The sequence below is a fragment of the Elephas maximus genome, chromosome 6 (assembly GCF_024166365.1).
Source record: "Elephas maximus indicus isolate mEleMax1 chromosome 6, mEleMax1 primary haplotype, whole genome shotgun sequence".
In the NCBI taxonomy this organism is placed as follows: domain Eukaryota; kingdom Metazoa; phylum Chordata; class Mammalia; order Proboscidea; family Elephantidae; genus Elephas; species Elephas maximus.
Genome location: NC_064824.1, coordinates 71678124 through 71695275, shown reverse-complemented (window position 1 = coordinate 71695275; position 17152 = coordinate 71678124). Strand labels below are relative to the sequence as shown.

The following is a 17152-nucleotide window of genomic DNA, read 5'->3' as shown; positions in this document are numbered from 1 at the left end:
ATAATAGCCTAGTGGGAGTGAAGTGGTATCCAACTGTAGTTTAATCTGCATTTCCCCAATGACTAATGATATTAAGCACCTCTTCATGTGCTCATTGGCCATCCGTATACCTACTTTGGGGAAACATCTATCTAGTCCTTTGCCCATTTTTTAATTGGGTTATTTTTCTTTTTGTTGTTGTTTGGTGACTCTTTAACTAAAAATCAGAACACACACACTACTGTTCCACTGCATCCGGACTTCTTACTCTGGCTTTCAATGCCCTCATGATCTGTCCCCTGTGTGCCCGTCCCAGCTCCCTCCCACTGTGCTGCCTGCACTTTGGCCTGCTTTCTGTTCTTGCTTTAGGGCCTTCACACTAGGCTCCCTCTGTGGGGATGTGCTTCCCTTGGAAACCCACAGGAGCCACTTCTCCTCCTTCAGCTCTCAGCTTACATGCCCCATCCTCCGCAGGACTTTTTCCTGACCCCCATTGAAAGTTTACCTCCAAGGCACTCCCTATTATAACATTTTGTTTTACATTCTTTCCTCACCACTTATCTCCATTTGATATTTTATTTTTGCTTATTGTCTTTCTTCTCCAATAAGAACAGGATCTCCTCTGTCTTATTCACTGATGTACACCCAGTACCTAGAACTGTGTTGAGTGAATAAACACCTTGTTACTAAATGCTTCCCATTTTTAAAATTCAGTTGTGCTCAAGTATTTACAATACTTAAGTAGAGATTAGCATTTGAAATAAACTTTTTGGGGTCATATATTTTTATTTGCTTAATAAAACTCTCTTCTTGGCTCCCATTCTTAGTCAAGGCCCCCTCCTCTTCCAAGGCCCTCTGAATATTTTCCTGAGTTTCTCATGTCTTTGCTAACACACCAAGACTGTAAGTTCAGTGGCAGAGCCAAAGCAGTAGGATTGCAGGGGGGAGGGTGGGGGGGTGGGAGGTGGTAACAAATAATTGGGTGAAGCCTCAAAAGAGGCAAAGAGGAAACAGGAAATGGATGGGGCCCCTGAAAATCAAGTAAAAAGAGCTGATGTAGTAAAAAGCTCTGAAAACAATTCCAAAGGTAGAGTCTTACAAAAGTTTTAAATAAGAATAACATCCTCTGAATTGTTTATCCTCCTAAAAAGATTCTTTTCAAAGACAACTTTCATTAGAAGTGAAATAAGATTTGTTTAAAATTTTATACCTATATATTTTATTAAGTCTTTAAATAACGCTGTTAAAAAAAGTCAGTGCTTAAGCAATGGTTGCTGTCTTCTATCATAAGAAAAGGTACAGAACTTATGGGTTTTAATCTGTTGGATCAAACTCAGCATGATGGCTCTTTCTATCCCCTTCCACCTGTTAAGAGTCCACAGTTCTGTACATGGCCATTGTTCAAGCCATTTTGTCTTTGTAAAGGTGTGGTAATAGATCAAAGGATAAAGTATCCAGTGCACATTAGGATTGGGTCATATATTTTAAGGTCTGGTGTGTCTTTAATAGCCTTATAGGACAGTGTTCAAGGCAGAGAAAGACTTTCTGTTTTGACGCAACAAGTGCTCAACAACTTGATATTCAAAAGGCTTGAGGGGCAGAAGGACAGCAATACAATAAAACAATTTCTGAGCTGGAGGATGCCCAAGAGGACCCTGAATTGGAAAGGCAAATCCTCAGAGAGCTTATGTTGTTGTTAGGTGCCATCGAGTCAGTTCCAACTCATAGCAACCCTGTATACAACAGCATGAAATACTGGCCGGTCTTGTGCCATCCTCATGATTGTTGCTATGCTTGAGCCCATTATTGCAGCCACTGTGTCAATCTATCTTGTTGAGGGTCTTTCTTTTTTGCTGACCCTCTGTTTTACCAAGCAGGATATACTTCTCCTGGGACTGGTCCTTTCTGATAGCATGTCCAAAGTATGTGAGATGAAGTCTCACCATCCTCGCTTCTAAGGAACATGCTGTCTACTTCTTAATAGACTCATTAATTTATGAGCATTAATTTATTAAGAGTCATAGCCAGCCCTTGAATTCAAGACTTCAGGTTTTCTGCCTAGTGTCCTACCTACCTTACCTTAACTGCTTTTCACTTGTTATTTTGAATCACTAAGTTTTGAGGTCATTTGTTACATAGCATTAGATAACTGGAACACACTCATTAAGGGTAAATCTTAAAAAAAAAAAAAAAAGAATAAAGGAAGAAGAGGAGGAGGAAAGAAAACCAAAGATGCTAATATAACAAACATCCTTATATCTGTGTTACAAAAAATGACCCGACATGTCCCCACACTCCCTCCACCAAATCGTTTAAAGAAAACAGTGAGAACTTCCCCATAAAGAAGGCATTCTGTATCAATTGCCCCAAAAGGACCTCTTCTTTCACCTTCTGCTTTGCTGCCAGAAAAATAACCAGGAATTATGAAGTTAGAAATTCTGCAAAGTGCTCTACGATGCTATCAGGTGACTGGTTACAGTGTGGTCTTGTTAATTGAGCCACTGAATGCACTTTAGAAAGCTTTCCAGTGTCCAGGCCTATCATTTGTAGTTCGCTAAATATGGTGTTTGAGGTCGTTTCTGGAAAGCCTGGGCCATAAGGTCTTTGACCAGGAATGTTACACCGCTGCTTCAAACCAGACTTGACTTACATTGTTCCAGCTAACAGCACTACCCACCCCAGCTCCCCCCCTCCCCAGGAACCTAAAGTGCAAGGACTTTGAAATATTTCTAATTCTAAGACTCTTCAGAATCCAAGTTAACCCTTTTGGGATCACTTTAGGAGATTACTGTGCCTCAAGGTCTTCACGCTGAACCTCAATTACTATTGCTCTCCAAATACAGAGAAGTGTCAGTTAACTGAGAATTTGAGGGGAGGTTTAGAATGGGGAATAAACTGGCTTTTACTTCAGTTCTTAAAATTCTCTATGATGATATTTTTCTTTTTCTTTCATACTGACCGTATGATAAAAATAACATTAAACTATTCAGTTTTGTAGAGTTTCCTAATTCTGATTTATTTTTCAGAGTAGCTCTGGATTAAGAAGATGAGGGTTTGAGGCCTCTGATAACTGGGTGTTGGCTATTAAAAAAAAAAAATAGCCTTTTCCCCCTTTAGTAATAAATATAATTTACAACAAACACCGTTTTTATGAAAACTTGTTCCTGAAGGATTTATCTGTCGATTGGAGGACAAAATAAATAAATAAAGGGTTCATCCTTCACTTCTCTCTCCTCATTGTCAACTCTTGGCAAATTTTGTTGATAAAAACCTGTCAGCAGTTCTCTGAAGCTGGCTTGTCTAAATCCCTGTTAGACAGAATTAGCTTGTCCACTTCCTCTTCACTAAATAAGTTGGGTATTTCTCCTCAAAATGACAATATTTTCTTATGAATGTTACAATGGAATTTCTTTTCTCTATTGGCTATGTTTTAAAACTACTGTTTCTTTTTTTAAATCCATTGTATTTCATTAAAGTATTGAACATCTGTGAATCAGAAGTACTATTTTCACCCAGTTCTTACCTGTAACTTTCATTATTATCTTTTCTAAAAACCAAGAGCATCATTTCTTCGCCCTGTGTGTAAAGCTCTTTTCTCTCAATAAAACTTTCAGGCAGTGCAGTTCTGTGCACTTCTTCCCTTTCAGGGTTTGTTAACTGCTCTTGAGGCCCTGAAAGCTTTTTCCTTTCTATTTTACTTTCTTGGTACTCAGGCACCAAGTAGAAGCTCTTTTACCTTCTTCTCTTCCACTTCAATCAGAATGATGGGAGTGCTTACTCTGAGTCATTCAGTCCCTTTGGTGTGGGTGAGAGCTAATTCCTTGCTTTTATCTAGGACTGCTCCATAGGAACCTTTCACTTTTTATTGCAACCCCAGCTCCTTTATCATTTTCAGGCCTCCCCAGATGAGCACCTCACTTCAAATGCCAACAGAAATGCTGCTCAACCCCTTAACCAGATGGAAAGCACACCACCATGTATCAATCAAAGGAAATATATATGATTAGGACCCATCACATTGATCAGAATGACTTCACTTGTCTCCGCTCAATTCTCAATAACCTAAAATGATCAAGGGAGTTTGCCACATCTGATTCTGAAAAGCCCGTTGTAAGGGAGCTTTAAGAAATTAAAAAAAGATGGATTTGTTTCTTAGAGTCTAGTTCCTGCTGATGCTTTATCTACAAATATATGGTGACCACAGCATCTGATTAATTAATAAGACACCTTTCATAGTGGTATATTTGGAGGGAAAAAAAATCCTAAATTTCTTTTTTTTGGTTGGTCCATTTTCAGTAGTTGTGATTCATATGAATGAGAAGTTATCCCATTCTGATAATTAATATATAGTTTATAATCTTTTTAAAAACTCATATAGATTCCAAATCTTAAAACAGAAAAAAAAAAAGAGGGGGGAGGGAGGCTTGAAATTAAATATGGTGAAACGATAATACACATTTGTCTCCTCTTCCTCCCCGAACCTCCCCAAGATGACAATAAAGGAATAAAAAAAGATACTAACCTACAAGAACAGAGAGAAAAAAAGAAGTGACAAAAGCAGAAACGAGATTTCAATAAGTTTTTGAAAGATGAAAACGGGGTTGGAGGGTTGTTATAGACATGGCGGAGGTGAGGAAGTACCAATTAAGAGTGCTGCAGAGGGACATATCCGTAAGTATCGAATCAGTCCACCTGCAAGCCTAGGGGAGACCTGAAGTTTGTTTTGGAGAAATTGAACAAAAGAGACTTCAGATTGTGGACTGTGGGATCAATGGCAGACAGGAATGACACTTGAGGTTAAAACTAGAGGATTAGTAAGAATCTGTTCATGGAGCTCTGAGAGACTCAGTCACCGGCCTTGTCTGGCTCCTGGAATGCCAGCAGTCATTCAGGCCTCACAAGCAGGAGGCTGAGAACTCTTAAGAAACAGAATAACCCCAGAGAAAAGACCTCAGAATCTGACATTTAGGAACTCCGAATAGAAAAGCTGGCTTAAAGCCCTATCCACCAACCCATAGTGACCTTCACCACGCAGTAAGCCCTGTCCCCACACACAGATTTTTAGTGCCTCAGTCTTTAATGTAAATAACATAAATAAGAGGCCCCATACATTTGCAGCAAATCTCCAACATGCAGGATAGAGACCAAAATAAGCAAATAGAAAAACGAAGCAGAGGCAATATAGGGATCAGAAAAGCAGAAGGAACCTTAAGACAAAAACTGTAAGCCAATGTCTGATGAAGACAACGTATTCATAAAACAAAAAGAAGATACTATGAGAAAAAGAACAGTCAGAAGCCAAGAAAGACTTCTTGGAAATTAAAAATACAGCATCTGAAATTAATAACATTTTGTAGAATTTTTTTCTCTCTCAAATGGAATTCTAGAAACTTGAATTAAAGATATAGAGAATAGCAGAAAAATGATTTTTAAAAACAAAATTAAAGGATCAATCTAGGAGCTCTTACATATGATTAAAATTCTTAGACATAGAAAACAGAGAAAATGGAGACAAGAAAATTATTTTAAAAATGATATAAAAACTTCTCCAGGACTGAAAAAGACATGAGTCTCCAGATTGAAAGAAGCCACCAAGTGCCCAGCATGATGAATGGATGAAAATCACAAGTGCCAAGAGACATCACTACAAAACGTCAGAACATGGGGGGTACAAAGATGTTCCTAAAAGCTCCCCGCCTCCAAAAAAAAGTCACTTAAAAGACATGGGAATCAAATGACATTGCCCTCGAAATTCTAAGGTAAAATGATCTTCAAACTAGAATTCTATATTTGCCAAAACAGTAATTAAATGAGGGATTTTCAAACACGCACAGACTGAAATATTAATCTATCATTTATCTTATCTCAGGAAGCTTCTGAAGGATGTGCAAGATGACAGAGGTCAAGAAAGAGGCTTGGAATCCAGGGAACAGTGACCTAGTACTGGAGATATCCCAGGACTACTGATGTGCAAAAAGCTAGAGAGCAACCAATCCATACTGGAGCAGGAAGATAATGGATTGTAGGGAAATGAGGGAACTGTTAACTCTATTATAAACCATTAAGTTAAATAAGAGAGGAAATATAAACATAGAATGTTACTTGGCTCAGCAGTGCAACCCGCATATAGACACAATGATGTAAACACTGACTCTTGGTTTAAAAAAAAAATCGTGATACAGCCATGTATGGTGGTAAACCCTTTGCCGTCAAGTTGATTCTGACTCATAGTGACCCTATGGGGCAGAGTAGAACTGCCCCACAGGGTTTCCAAGGAGCGGCTGGTGGATTTGAACTGCAGACTTTTTTGGTGAGCTGACGAGCTCTTAACCACTTCGCCACCAGGGCTCCTATATGGTGGTATATGGTAGAAGCTGTGGGGGTTGTGCCGCACGTGATTGGTGGTAGTGGTGTAATAGAGCTAGATCCTCAAACACCATCGCAAGAAATCAGAAGATAATGTCTATTCTATTGCTAATTTATTTTACAAATATTTATGTGACAGTGCCAGGCACTGCTCTAAGGATTAATTCATGCAAGGTCAGGACTATTTTATCCTTATTTTACTGAATGGAAAACTGAGACACACAGAGGTTAAGGAGTTTGCCCAGTGTCACACAGCTAGTTAGTTCAGAGCCAGGATTCCAAAACAAGTAGTCTTGCTCCAGAGGACTACAAACTTATCATTAAAATTGATAAGTGAAGATAGCAGTATAAACATCTGATTTAGAAATACAGAGGTAAATACCAGAAGAAATAGTTCAAAAGTTGGAAGTGTTTGCCTCCGGGAAATAGGACTGGAGGTGGGGAGGGATTGGGTAAGGAATTACAGTTTTTTTTATTATAAATTTTTTTAAAACGGTTTTTAAAATAGTTTAGAACTGAGTTTTAAAAATGCTGTGCAAGCATTTTTTTTTTTTTTTAAAGTGAAAGTCAATTTTTAAAAAGACAAACAAAAGAGTGGTTCTGGATTCTACAGCACAGTGGGCGTTAAGGACTGGCCTATAGGGTCCTTGTTGTGGTACAGGGGGCTATGCATGGCCTGTTCCCTTCTTGCTTCTCCAGTCTCATCTTTCCAGACTTTGTCTCATACTCTATGCTTTAATTATGACCAAAACTTCTAGTTCCCTACACACCCCTTGTTGTCTGGGTCTCTGTGTCTTGTCTTGTGCTGCTCTTTTGATTTTAAATTCTTTCCCCAGCCTTCTCTGCTTGGCTAACTCAGACCCACTAGAGTCAGCTCAGGCCTCCACAGTGAGGTACATGACCCTTGGGCTGGACTAAGCAGTCCTCCCCAGGGCTCTTTCAACACCCATCACTCAGCACCCTCAGAAAACATACCCCTTTATAACCAGGGCCATGCAGAGTATTGGCCTAAGTAAAAACAAACAAAAAAAAAACATCAATTTTCAGCTTCTACCTACCTGCTCCCCAACTCGCCATCACTGCACAGGGGACTAGCTAAAAACATTTACCAGGGATTTGATGTGAAAACCAACATAGTTGGTCCATGGGCACTTCTGGACTGCAGGGCTGGCCATTTATGCTGGCTTCCCCACCTCCCTGGACATTAATTATAATGAAGTTGTAGGTTTACATCTGTCTCAATTACGGTGAGGCTCTCAAGGCCAAATACAGTGTTGTATTTATCATTGTGCCCCAGATCCCAGTATAGCGCTAGCCCACTATACTCAGTAAATGTTTGTTTTTGTATTTTTTCCATCCTCTAGGACATCCTCAAATTTGCAGTCCCAGCAAGTTTCTCAAGGAGCCGTGTCAGGCTGGAGAGACAGCCAAGATTCAGTTTTGCCAGCTCATCTGAGTTCATTCTGCAATGGTCAGCATAAAAGCTAAGCAATGCCATATGGGGTAAGACTCAGAGTTCACCCAAGGAAAGATTCTAGCACCATTTGTATCACAAAAGACATGAGCCGAAAGACGTAGCTACAGTCTTTCATATCTACCACAAATGTTGCTAGCAGCCATTGAGTCGATTACAACTCATAGGGTTTCCAAGGCTGTAATCTTTCAGAAGCAGATTGCCAGGCCTATCTTTTGAGGTGCCTCTGGGTGAGTTCAAACCATGAACCTTTTAGCTAGTAGTCAAGTGCTTAATTACTTAGGTGACCACCTCAAATGTTAGGGGGTGTAACGTCATGAAATGCAAACGTGTCAAAGGACCTCAGAATTCATCTAGTCCATCTGAGGACACAACCAGTGTAGCACAGAGACTCGAGACATGGCTTATATCTGCATCCCAGACTTAGGTTTCCAACCTCCCACTTCTCTTCTGGGGACTTCCAAAGACACCTCAAAGTCAACATGTTCAATATTCGGCTTTTGATTTTCCTACTGAGTGTTTCTCTTGCACTGTTTCCTGTCTCGGCAAATGACACCACCATCCACCCAGCTGCAGACTCCAGAAAACTGGGAGTCATTCTTTATAGCCCGCTGACATACCTGCCACAACCACTGTCCCCATGGACTGTCAAAGTCGCCTGTTCAACATCTCCCCAATCCATCTAGTTTCCCTTTCTTCACCAGCACCACCCTACCCCGAGCTCTCATCACCTCATGCCAGGACCACTGTAGTGGCCTTTTAATTGTTCTCCTATGTACATTGAGCCACACTTCACATAGAAAATTCCTTCAAAAGGCACAGTTGAATGCATTTAACTCCCTACAATTAAAACTTCTCAGTTGCTTTCAACATTCCCAGGTAAAGATCAAACTCTTTAACATGGCCTACAAGCTTTTGCATTGTGTTTAAGGGGCTCTGAATAAAGAACTCACAAATGCACGGTGTTACACAGATACAGGTTCAAAACCTAGCATGTCTTTGAACACATGTACCTCCCTAAATTTCAGTTTCCTCATCTATAGAACAGAGAGAATAATAGCATCTACTCATGAGTTCTTATGAGGATAATCCATCTTATTAGGATAAGATAATGACAATAAAGCGCTTATCATAGTGCCTGGCATAAAATAAGGACCCAGAAAACTAGCTATATGGTATTCTGTGGCATAGCATCCAAATATTCCTGTTTCCATTACTAACTGATCATGCGTGTCATTCATTAATTAACCTAAATTTTTAAAAACTCTATCTACATTTTCAGTCTGTATAACTTCTTGGGGATAATAAATTTTATGGCTTTATTATCCTCAGTGCAAAGAAATAGAGTAATGCCAGAGTCGTGCTGGAGGTGGCTAAATTTTCAGGAGTTTTGTGAGCTAGCTGTTAAACATGGCCATTATTGAAAATTAAACAGTAGAAACTTAACGAGTAAAAGGATTATAATCAAAGCAAAGGTAATAAAGGTAATACATGCTGAAAACTCATCACTTTCTAATTATTTTACTACATTTCACTCTTGAGGCTATTTATGACTATTGTACCTGTATGGTGCAAATACTTTGTAGTGGCGCACTATCACACACTTCTTTCCAGCTCCACGTTCAGTGACATCATATTAGTAGATTAAAATTGGCCATACTTCGAATATTTACACCATGGAAATCAGCAATCATTATAAATCAAGGTTTTCCTCCAAGAGAGCTAGGTGTTAAACATTTACCAGCACATCAATGAAGCAACGCGCAATTATCCAGACGTGACTCAGATGAAGACCTCAATATTAATGACAGAGATCTCTTAGCAAAGTCAACAGCTCTCATAAAGTCCTTTATCTGAATATCATTTCCTTTATCCTACTCATGAATCATCTAGATCCTTCCTCGGAGAACACTGAAAGTTTATTTACGTTCTTGTTAAGATTGGCTATTTAGTTTGTTAGTCTAAGGAAATAAATGAGGAGGTCACACTGCTGTGAGGAAGACATGATGAATAAGAGTTTGACAGTCAATAATCTGATGACAAAGGAGGACAAGTAAAAGCAATGAAAACCTGGAGAGGAACAAATAAAGCCCCGCAGTCTTGAGGCCAGTAGTATAGGGGAGCCCCTGAGAGAGTCGCTGTAATACAGCATAGAGCAAAAGTTAATGATAGACGGATGAGAACTTTAAGGGGCAGAGAGTCTAAATTAATGGTAATATAGCAATATGGTTAGAGTTAGTGAGAATGGTGACACATTGTGAAGTAGTAACCAATGTCATTGGACTGCATATGTACCAATTGTGAACAAATGTATATGTGTGTATATTGCCACCAAAAATAAATTTAAAAAGTTACTGATCTAAAAAAAAAAAAAAAGTTTTTTTTTTTTTTTTAGATCAGTAACTTTTTAAATTTATTTAAAGATGTTCTATGTCAGAATACTATCTGACATAGAACATCTCATTCTCTGGTAGGTTTGATGTTGTTGTTGTTGTTAGGTGACTACCGCACAGTTCCAACTCATAACGACCTTACGTAACAACAGAACAAAACACTGCCTGGTCCTGTGCCATCCTCACAATCCCTGCTATGTTTGAGCCCATCGTTGCAGCCACCTTGTCAAGCCATCTCTGAGGGTCTTCCTGTCTTTCCACTGCTATTCATGAAGTTTTCACTGGCCAATTTTTTCAAAAGTATACTGCCAGGTCCTTCCTCCTCATCTGTCTTAGTCTGGAAGCTCCACTGAAACCCGTCCACCATGGAGGACCCTGCTGGTGTTTGAAATACAGGTGACGTAAGCTTCCAGAATCAGAGCAACACACCAGCCACCAAAGTATGACAAACTGACAAATGAGTGGTGGTGTAGAAATGATAATTAAAAAAAAATAATAATTTTTTTTTTATTATAGATGAGGTAAATGATAAACAAAATGAGATTTTTTATAAATGTATCTGTGTTGTTGTTGTTTTTAGTTACCATTGAGCTGGTTCCAACTCATAGCAACTCCATGCACAACAGAACGAAACACTGCCTGGCCTTGCACCATCCATGTAATCATTGCTATATTTGAGCCCATTGTTGCAGCCACTGAGTCAATTCTTCTCCTTGAGGATCTTCCTTTTTTTCCTTGATCCTCTACCAAGCACGATACCCTTCTCCAGGGACTTGTCTCTCTTGATAACATGTCCAAAGTACGTAAGACAAAATCTTACCATCCTCACTTCTAAGGAGCATTCTGGCTGTACTTCTTCCAAGACAGAGTTGTTCATTCTTCTGGCAGTTCATGGCATATTCAATATTCTTCACCAACACCATAATTCAAAGTTATCAATTCTTCTTTAGTCTTTTTTATTCATTGTCCAGCTTTCCCATGCATATGAGGCAATTGAAAATACCATGGCTTAGGTTAGGCATACCTTAGTCCTTGTTACAGATTGAATTGTTCTCCCCCAAAATATGTCTCAATTTGGCTAGGCCATGATTCCTAGTATTGTGTGATTGGTTATTCACCATTTTGTTATCTGATGTAATTTTCCTATGTGTTGTAAATCCTACCTTATGATGTTAATGAGGCAGGATTAGAGACATTTATGTTAATGAGGCAGGACTCAACCTACAAAATTAGGTTGTATCTTGAGTCAATATCCTTGAGACTTAATGGAGAGAAGCGAGCAGAGAGACAGGCGGACCTCATACCACCACGAAAGTAGTGCCAGGAGCAGAGTTTGTCCTTTGGAACCAGGGTCCCTGGGCTGAGAAGCTCTTAGACCAGTGAGAGCCGACAGAGAGAGGAAGTCTTCCCTTGGAGTTGGCGCCCTTAGCTGGACTTCTAGCCTATTAGACCGTGAGAGGATAAATTTGTATTTGTTAAAGCCTGTGGTGTTTCTGTTATAGCAGCACTAGATAAATAAGACAGTCCCCAAGGAGGTATCTTTGCTTTTTAACACTTTAAAGAGGTCTTTTGCAGCAGATTTGCCCAATGCAATATAATAGTTTAATTTCTTGACTGCTGCTTTCATGGGTGTTGCTTATGAATCTAAATAGCATGAAATCTTAATAACTTCAATCTTTTCCTCCATTTATCCTGATATTGCTCATTGGTCCAGTTGTGAGGATTTTTGTTTTCTTTATGTTGAGGTGTAATCCATATTGAAGGCTATAGTCTTTGATCTTTATCATTAAGTGCTTCACGTCCTTTTCACTTTCAGCAAGCAAGGGTGTGTCATTTGCATATTGCAGATCTTGAGTGAGACTTCCTGCAATCCTGATGCCGTGTTCCTCTTCATATAGTCCAGTTTCTCGGATTATTTGCTCAGAATACAGACTGAATAAGTATGGTGAAAGGATACAAACCTGATGCACATCTTTCCTGATTTTAAATCACAGAGCATCCTCTTGTTCTGTTAGAATGACTACCTCTTGGTCTATGTACAGGCTCTGCATGAGCACAATTAAGTGTTCCAGAATTCCCATTCTTCACAATTTTATCCATAATTTGTTATGATCCACACAGCTAAATGCCTTTTCATAGTCAATAAAACACAGGTATTTCTGGTATTGTCTGCTTTCAGCCAGGATCCATCTAACATCAGCGATGTTATCCCTTGCTCCATGTCCTCCTGAATCCGGCTTAAACTTCTGGCAGTTCCCTGTCACCGTACTGCTGCAACCGTTTTTTAATTACCTTCAGCAAAATTTTACTACGTGTGATATCAATGATATTGTTTGATAATTTCCACATTCTCTTGGATCACTTTTTTTTGGAATGGGCGTAAGTACGGATCTCTTTCAGTTGGTTGGCCAGGTAGCTGTCTTCCAAATTTCTTGGCATAGATAAGTGAGCGCTTTCATGTTTGGATCTGTTTATTGAAATATTTCAATTGGTATTCTGTCAATTCCTGGAGCCTTGTTTTTTGCCAATACCTTCAGTGCAGGTTGGACTTCTTCCTTGAATACCATCAGTTCTTGATCATATGCTATCTCCTGAAATGACTGAATGCCAACCAATTCTTTTTGGTATAGTTACTCTGTGTATTCTTTCAATCTTCTTTTGATGCTTCCTGCATCATTCAATATTTTCACTATAGAATGCTTCAGTATTGCAACTCGAGGCTCAAATTTTTTCATCAGTTCTTTCAGCTGGAGAAATGCTCAGTGTATTCTTCCTTTTTGGTTTTCTACCACAGGCCTTTGCACATTTCATTATAATACTTTGTCTTCTCCAGCTGCTCTTTGAAATCTTCTGTTCAACTGTATTACTTCATCATTTCTTCCTTTCACTTTAAATACTCTGTGTTCAAGAGCAACTTACAGAGTCTTTTCAACATCCTTTTTGGTCTTTGCTTTCTTTTCTTCCTTTTTAAATGACCTTTTGCTTCTTCATGTATGATATCTTCTATGTCATCCCACAGCTCATCTGGTCTTCCATCATTAATGTTCAACACATCAAATCTTCTTGAGACGGTCTCAAAATTCAGGTGGGATATACCCAAGGTTGTACTTTGGCTCTCATAGACTTATTTTAATTTTCTTTAGCTTCAACTTCTTTTTTTTTTTTTTTTTAGTTTCAGCTTGAACTGGTATATAAGCAATTGATAGTCTGTTCCACAGTTGGCCCCTGGCCTTGTTCTGACTGATGATATTAAGCTTCTCCATTGTCCCTTTCCACAGATGGGGTTGATTTGATTCCTGTGTATTCCATCTGGCAAGGTCCACGTGTATAGTATTTTCAGTGAATAGGTCATTGGTTTTGTGAAATTCTATCGTGCAATCTCTGATGTCCTTTCTGTCACCAAGGCCATATTTTCCAACTACCAATCCTTCTTCTTTGTTCCCAACTTCCAAATTCCAATCACCAGTAATTATCAGTATGTCCTGATTGTATGTTCGATCAATTTCAGGCTGAAGAAGTTAGTAAAAATCTTTAATTTCTTCATCTTTGGCATTAGTTCTTAGTGGGTAAATTTGAATAATTGTATTAATTGATGTTCCTTGTAGGCTTATGGATATTGTCTTATCACTGACAGCATTGTGCTTCAGGATAGATCTCGAAATGTTCTTTTTGATGCTGAATGCAACATCATTCCTCTTCAATTTGTAATTCTTGGTATAGTAGACCATATGATTGTCCAATTACAAAATGGCCAAAACCATTCCATTTCAGCTCATAAGTGCCCAGAATGTCAATCTTCAAGAGTTTCATTTCATTTTTGACAACTTTCAATTTTCCTGGATTCATACTCCATACATTCCCTGTTCTAATCATTAATGGATGTTTGCATCTGTTTCTTCTCATTTTCAGTCACAGCCACATCAGTAAATGTAGGTCCCAAAAGCTTTACTCCATCCACATCTTTAGGGTCAACTTTGAGGGGGTGGCTCTTCTTCACCGTATTTTGAGCGCCTTCCAATCTAAGAGGCTCATCTTCCAGCACTATATAGACAATATTCAGCTGCTAATCATAAGGTTTGCACTGGTCAGTTTTTTTTAGAAGCAGATTTCCGGGCCCTTCTTCCTAGTCTGTCTTAGTCTGGAAGCTCCACTGAAACCTGCCTACCACATGGGTGACCCTGCTGGTATTTGAAATACCAGTGGCATAATATCCAGCATCACAGCAATATGCAAGCCACCATAGTACCATAAACTGACAGATGAGTGATGGATATGTATCTGTAAACCTCAACAATGACATCTTGAATATAAAGGAAAAGCCATTCATTTCACATGTGTTGAGTTTCTGGGTGAGCACTTAGAATCCTATAAGCATATAACAATTGATTAGAGACAATCCAACCTCAGTGAGATCTAGAGCGAACCAGATGAATAATTGCTGATCACTTCAATAAGCAGGGTGATTATTCTGGGTATAACTGCTTAAAACTTAGACCTTTTCAATCAGTTCTTCATGTATGGCCCTTCTTTACTCTAATGCAAAGCAAGAATTCATTGAAAGCTGTGGCTGGGTTCTGAAATGAGGGGTCCCTGATATTGTATGAAAACTTGGGTGTATCCCTGCATAGGGGAATTTTTCTAGGGAGAACATAGCCTGCTTTCATCTGATTCTCTAAGGGGTCCTTGACCCAAATAAAATCTACAAACTACTGACTCATAGAGCTTTATTGGGAAGATCTCCGTAGCTCTAACCACAGCTCCTCAAACTACCTTCCTCGTGTTGACTGGAGCCTGAAAACTAAACTTCTGCAATCTACTTATGCCGAAGTCATCAATATAATATAGCTCTCATGGTCTTAGAATATAATCCTCTTGTCTGACGCACCCTAGTTAAAGATCAATTCTGTCTCCTCTCCCTGGAAATCCAAGCCCACTGGAGTCAGTTTTGATTTCCTTGATTTGGGTAATATCGCCTCATATGCATTCGAAAGCTTGACAATGAATAAGGCAGACCAACAAAGAATTGATGCGTTTGAATTATGGTATTGGCAAAGGATATTGAATATACCATGGACTGCCAGAAGAATGAACAAATCTCCCTTGGAAGAAGTACAGCCAAAATGCTCTTTAGAAGCAAGGATGATGAGATTTTGTCTCACATACTTTGGACATGTTATCAAGACAGACTAGTCCCTGGAGAAGGATATCATGTTTGGTAAAGTACAGGGTTAACAAAAAGGAGGAAGACTCGCAAGGAGATGAATTGACACAGTGGCTGCAACAATGGGCTGAAACATAGCAACGATTGTGAGGATGGTGCAGGACTGAACAAGTTTCATTCTGTTGTACACAGGATCGCTATTAGTTGGAACCAGCTAGACGGCACCTAACAACAACAGGACACCCACAGGACTTTTCAGGTCATACTTGACTTGTCTCGTCAGTGTCTTTTCTACATGGTACATAACGATTCATGTTTCCTGTGTCTCTGCCACTTCATCACAGTCGCACCTCATTCATATTCCCGAGCAACTGCTATGCTGTGACCTTACCTCCTCCTTTTGACTTGTCTTAAGGATTAGGATCAATACCTGCTACTTGGCTTTTATTCAAGTGATGGATGGCATGGGAAACTCTCTTATCTGGGCTGGTTTGCTGTCTCCATCTGATACTCCAAACTGACCTTCCGTCTAAGTGTCTTAAAAAAAGCCCATATTTTAAGAAAAGATGGATGATCCTCTCTGCTTCAAGTAAAAGGGGAAATCTTTTGATCAGAGCGGGAGCAAAGAGGGAATTTGGTTCTTTTTTGTTTAAGGAGTCCTTGAAGAGCTGTTAATAGTTTGTCTTTCTTTCTTTTAATTATGTTTATGCCCCAAACTAGGTAAGGATCTGGTTTGCAGGGAGGGAAGAGTAGCATCAGAGACATCCTGGGCCCTGAGCTGGGGCTATAAGCAGAACTTCTAAATGTCTTTTTGAAAAGTTCTTACCAGATGGTTTTCTGCCTTTTCCTCCAGGCTTATGAAGTGCAAACTAGCTGAGACACTATTCAGATACTCAAATAAGACCCCCAAGCTGAAGTTCTTAAAGTTTTCCTGGTGGCTGCTCATTCCCGTTGACCTTCATGAGCTTTGTGCTTGTGCTTATAGCCTCATGGGGAAAGGGATATCATAGATTCCCTACAGAAATGGCCCTTTTCACCCCATCTTCTGCAGGTGGCTTTGGTGTGTGCATATAAGTTAGTTGCACCCTCTTCCCATATGATTGTTCTCAAGTTTCTCTTCCAAAATGTGCTTCTTCAACTATGACATACTCTGTGAATAGGGCAGGGAAAATGGGCTCCAAACCAAAGATCTATTAGGTTTTAGGCTTAGGAATTCCAGTAGAAAGATGGTCATGGGTCAAAAGAATATCAGTAAAGAGAAAGTTGAGACAATCGGTGCAAACTGTCCTTGCTAAATGTTTGACAGCAAAGAAAGTGGGAGCAGAGACAGTGGACAGTGAGAGATGTCAAGAGCTAGGGATTGGTCTGCATGGTGAGACAAGTGAACCCAGAAGTGTATGCAGAGGGAAAAGGAGGAGTTAAAGGCCTGATGGTCAAGATGGACAGGAAGAGCCAAGAGAGGCATGGCTGGAGAGACTGTGATGACACCAAGGTATTTATGTGGACAGAACCATCCTTGCAAGACAAGATAATAATTCCTATTTCTCCCCACACACCTCTGCTTCCAGTTAGGGTCTCAAAATACGCTCCCTCCAAGGGGACAGGAAAGCTGGTGATAGGGAACACAAAGTTGAGAAGAGAGAGTGTTGACATGTCGTGGGCTTGTTAACCAATGTCATAAGACAATATATGTACTAACTATTTAATGAGAAACTAGTTTATTCTGTAAATCTTCATCTAAAGTATAATACAAAAAAAAAATCCCATTTCCTCCAAAAC

The 17152-nt window shown here is 39.5% G+C and overlaps 1 long non-coding RNA gene across 3 annotated transcripts in view; it reads left to right on the top strand.

Annotated features, from left to right (window-relative positions):
- The window catches only part of LOC126077802 (uncharacterized), a 161336-nt gene that overhangs the window by 130999 nt on the left and 13185 nt on the right, over positions 1-17152 (top strand). For all 3 annotated transcript variants that reach the window (XR_007517857.1, XR_007517855.1, XR_007517858.1), the window contains one exon: positions 7710-7848. This is a non-coding gene — a long non-coding RNA (uncharacterized LOC126077802). The remainder of the gene's footprint in view (positions 1-7709; positions 7849-17152) is intronic.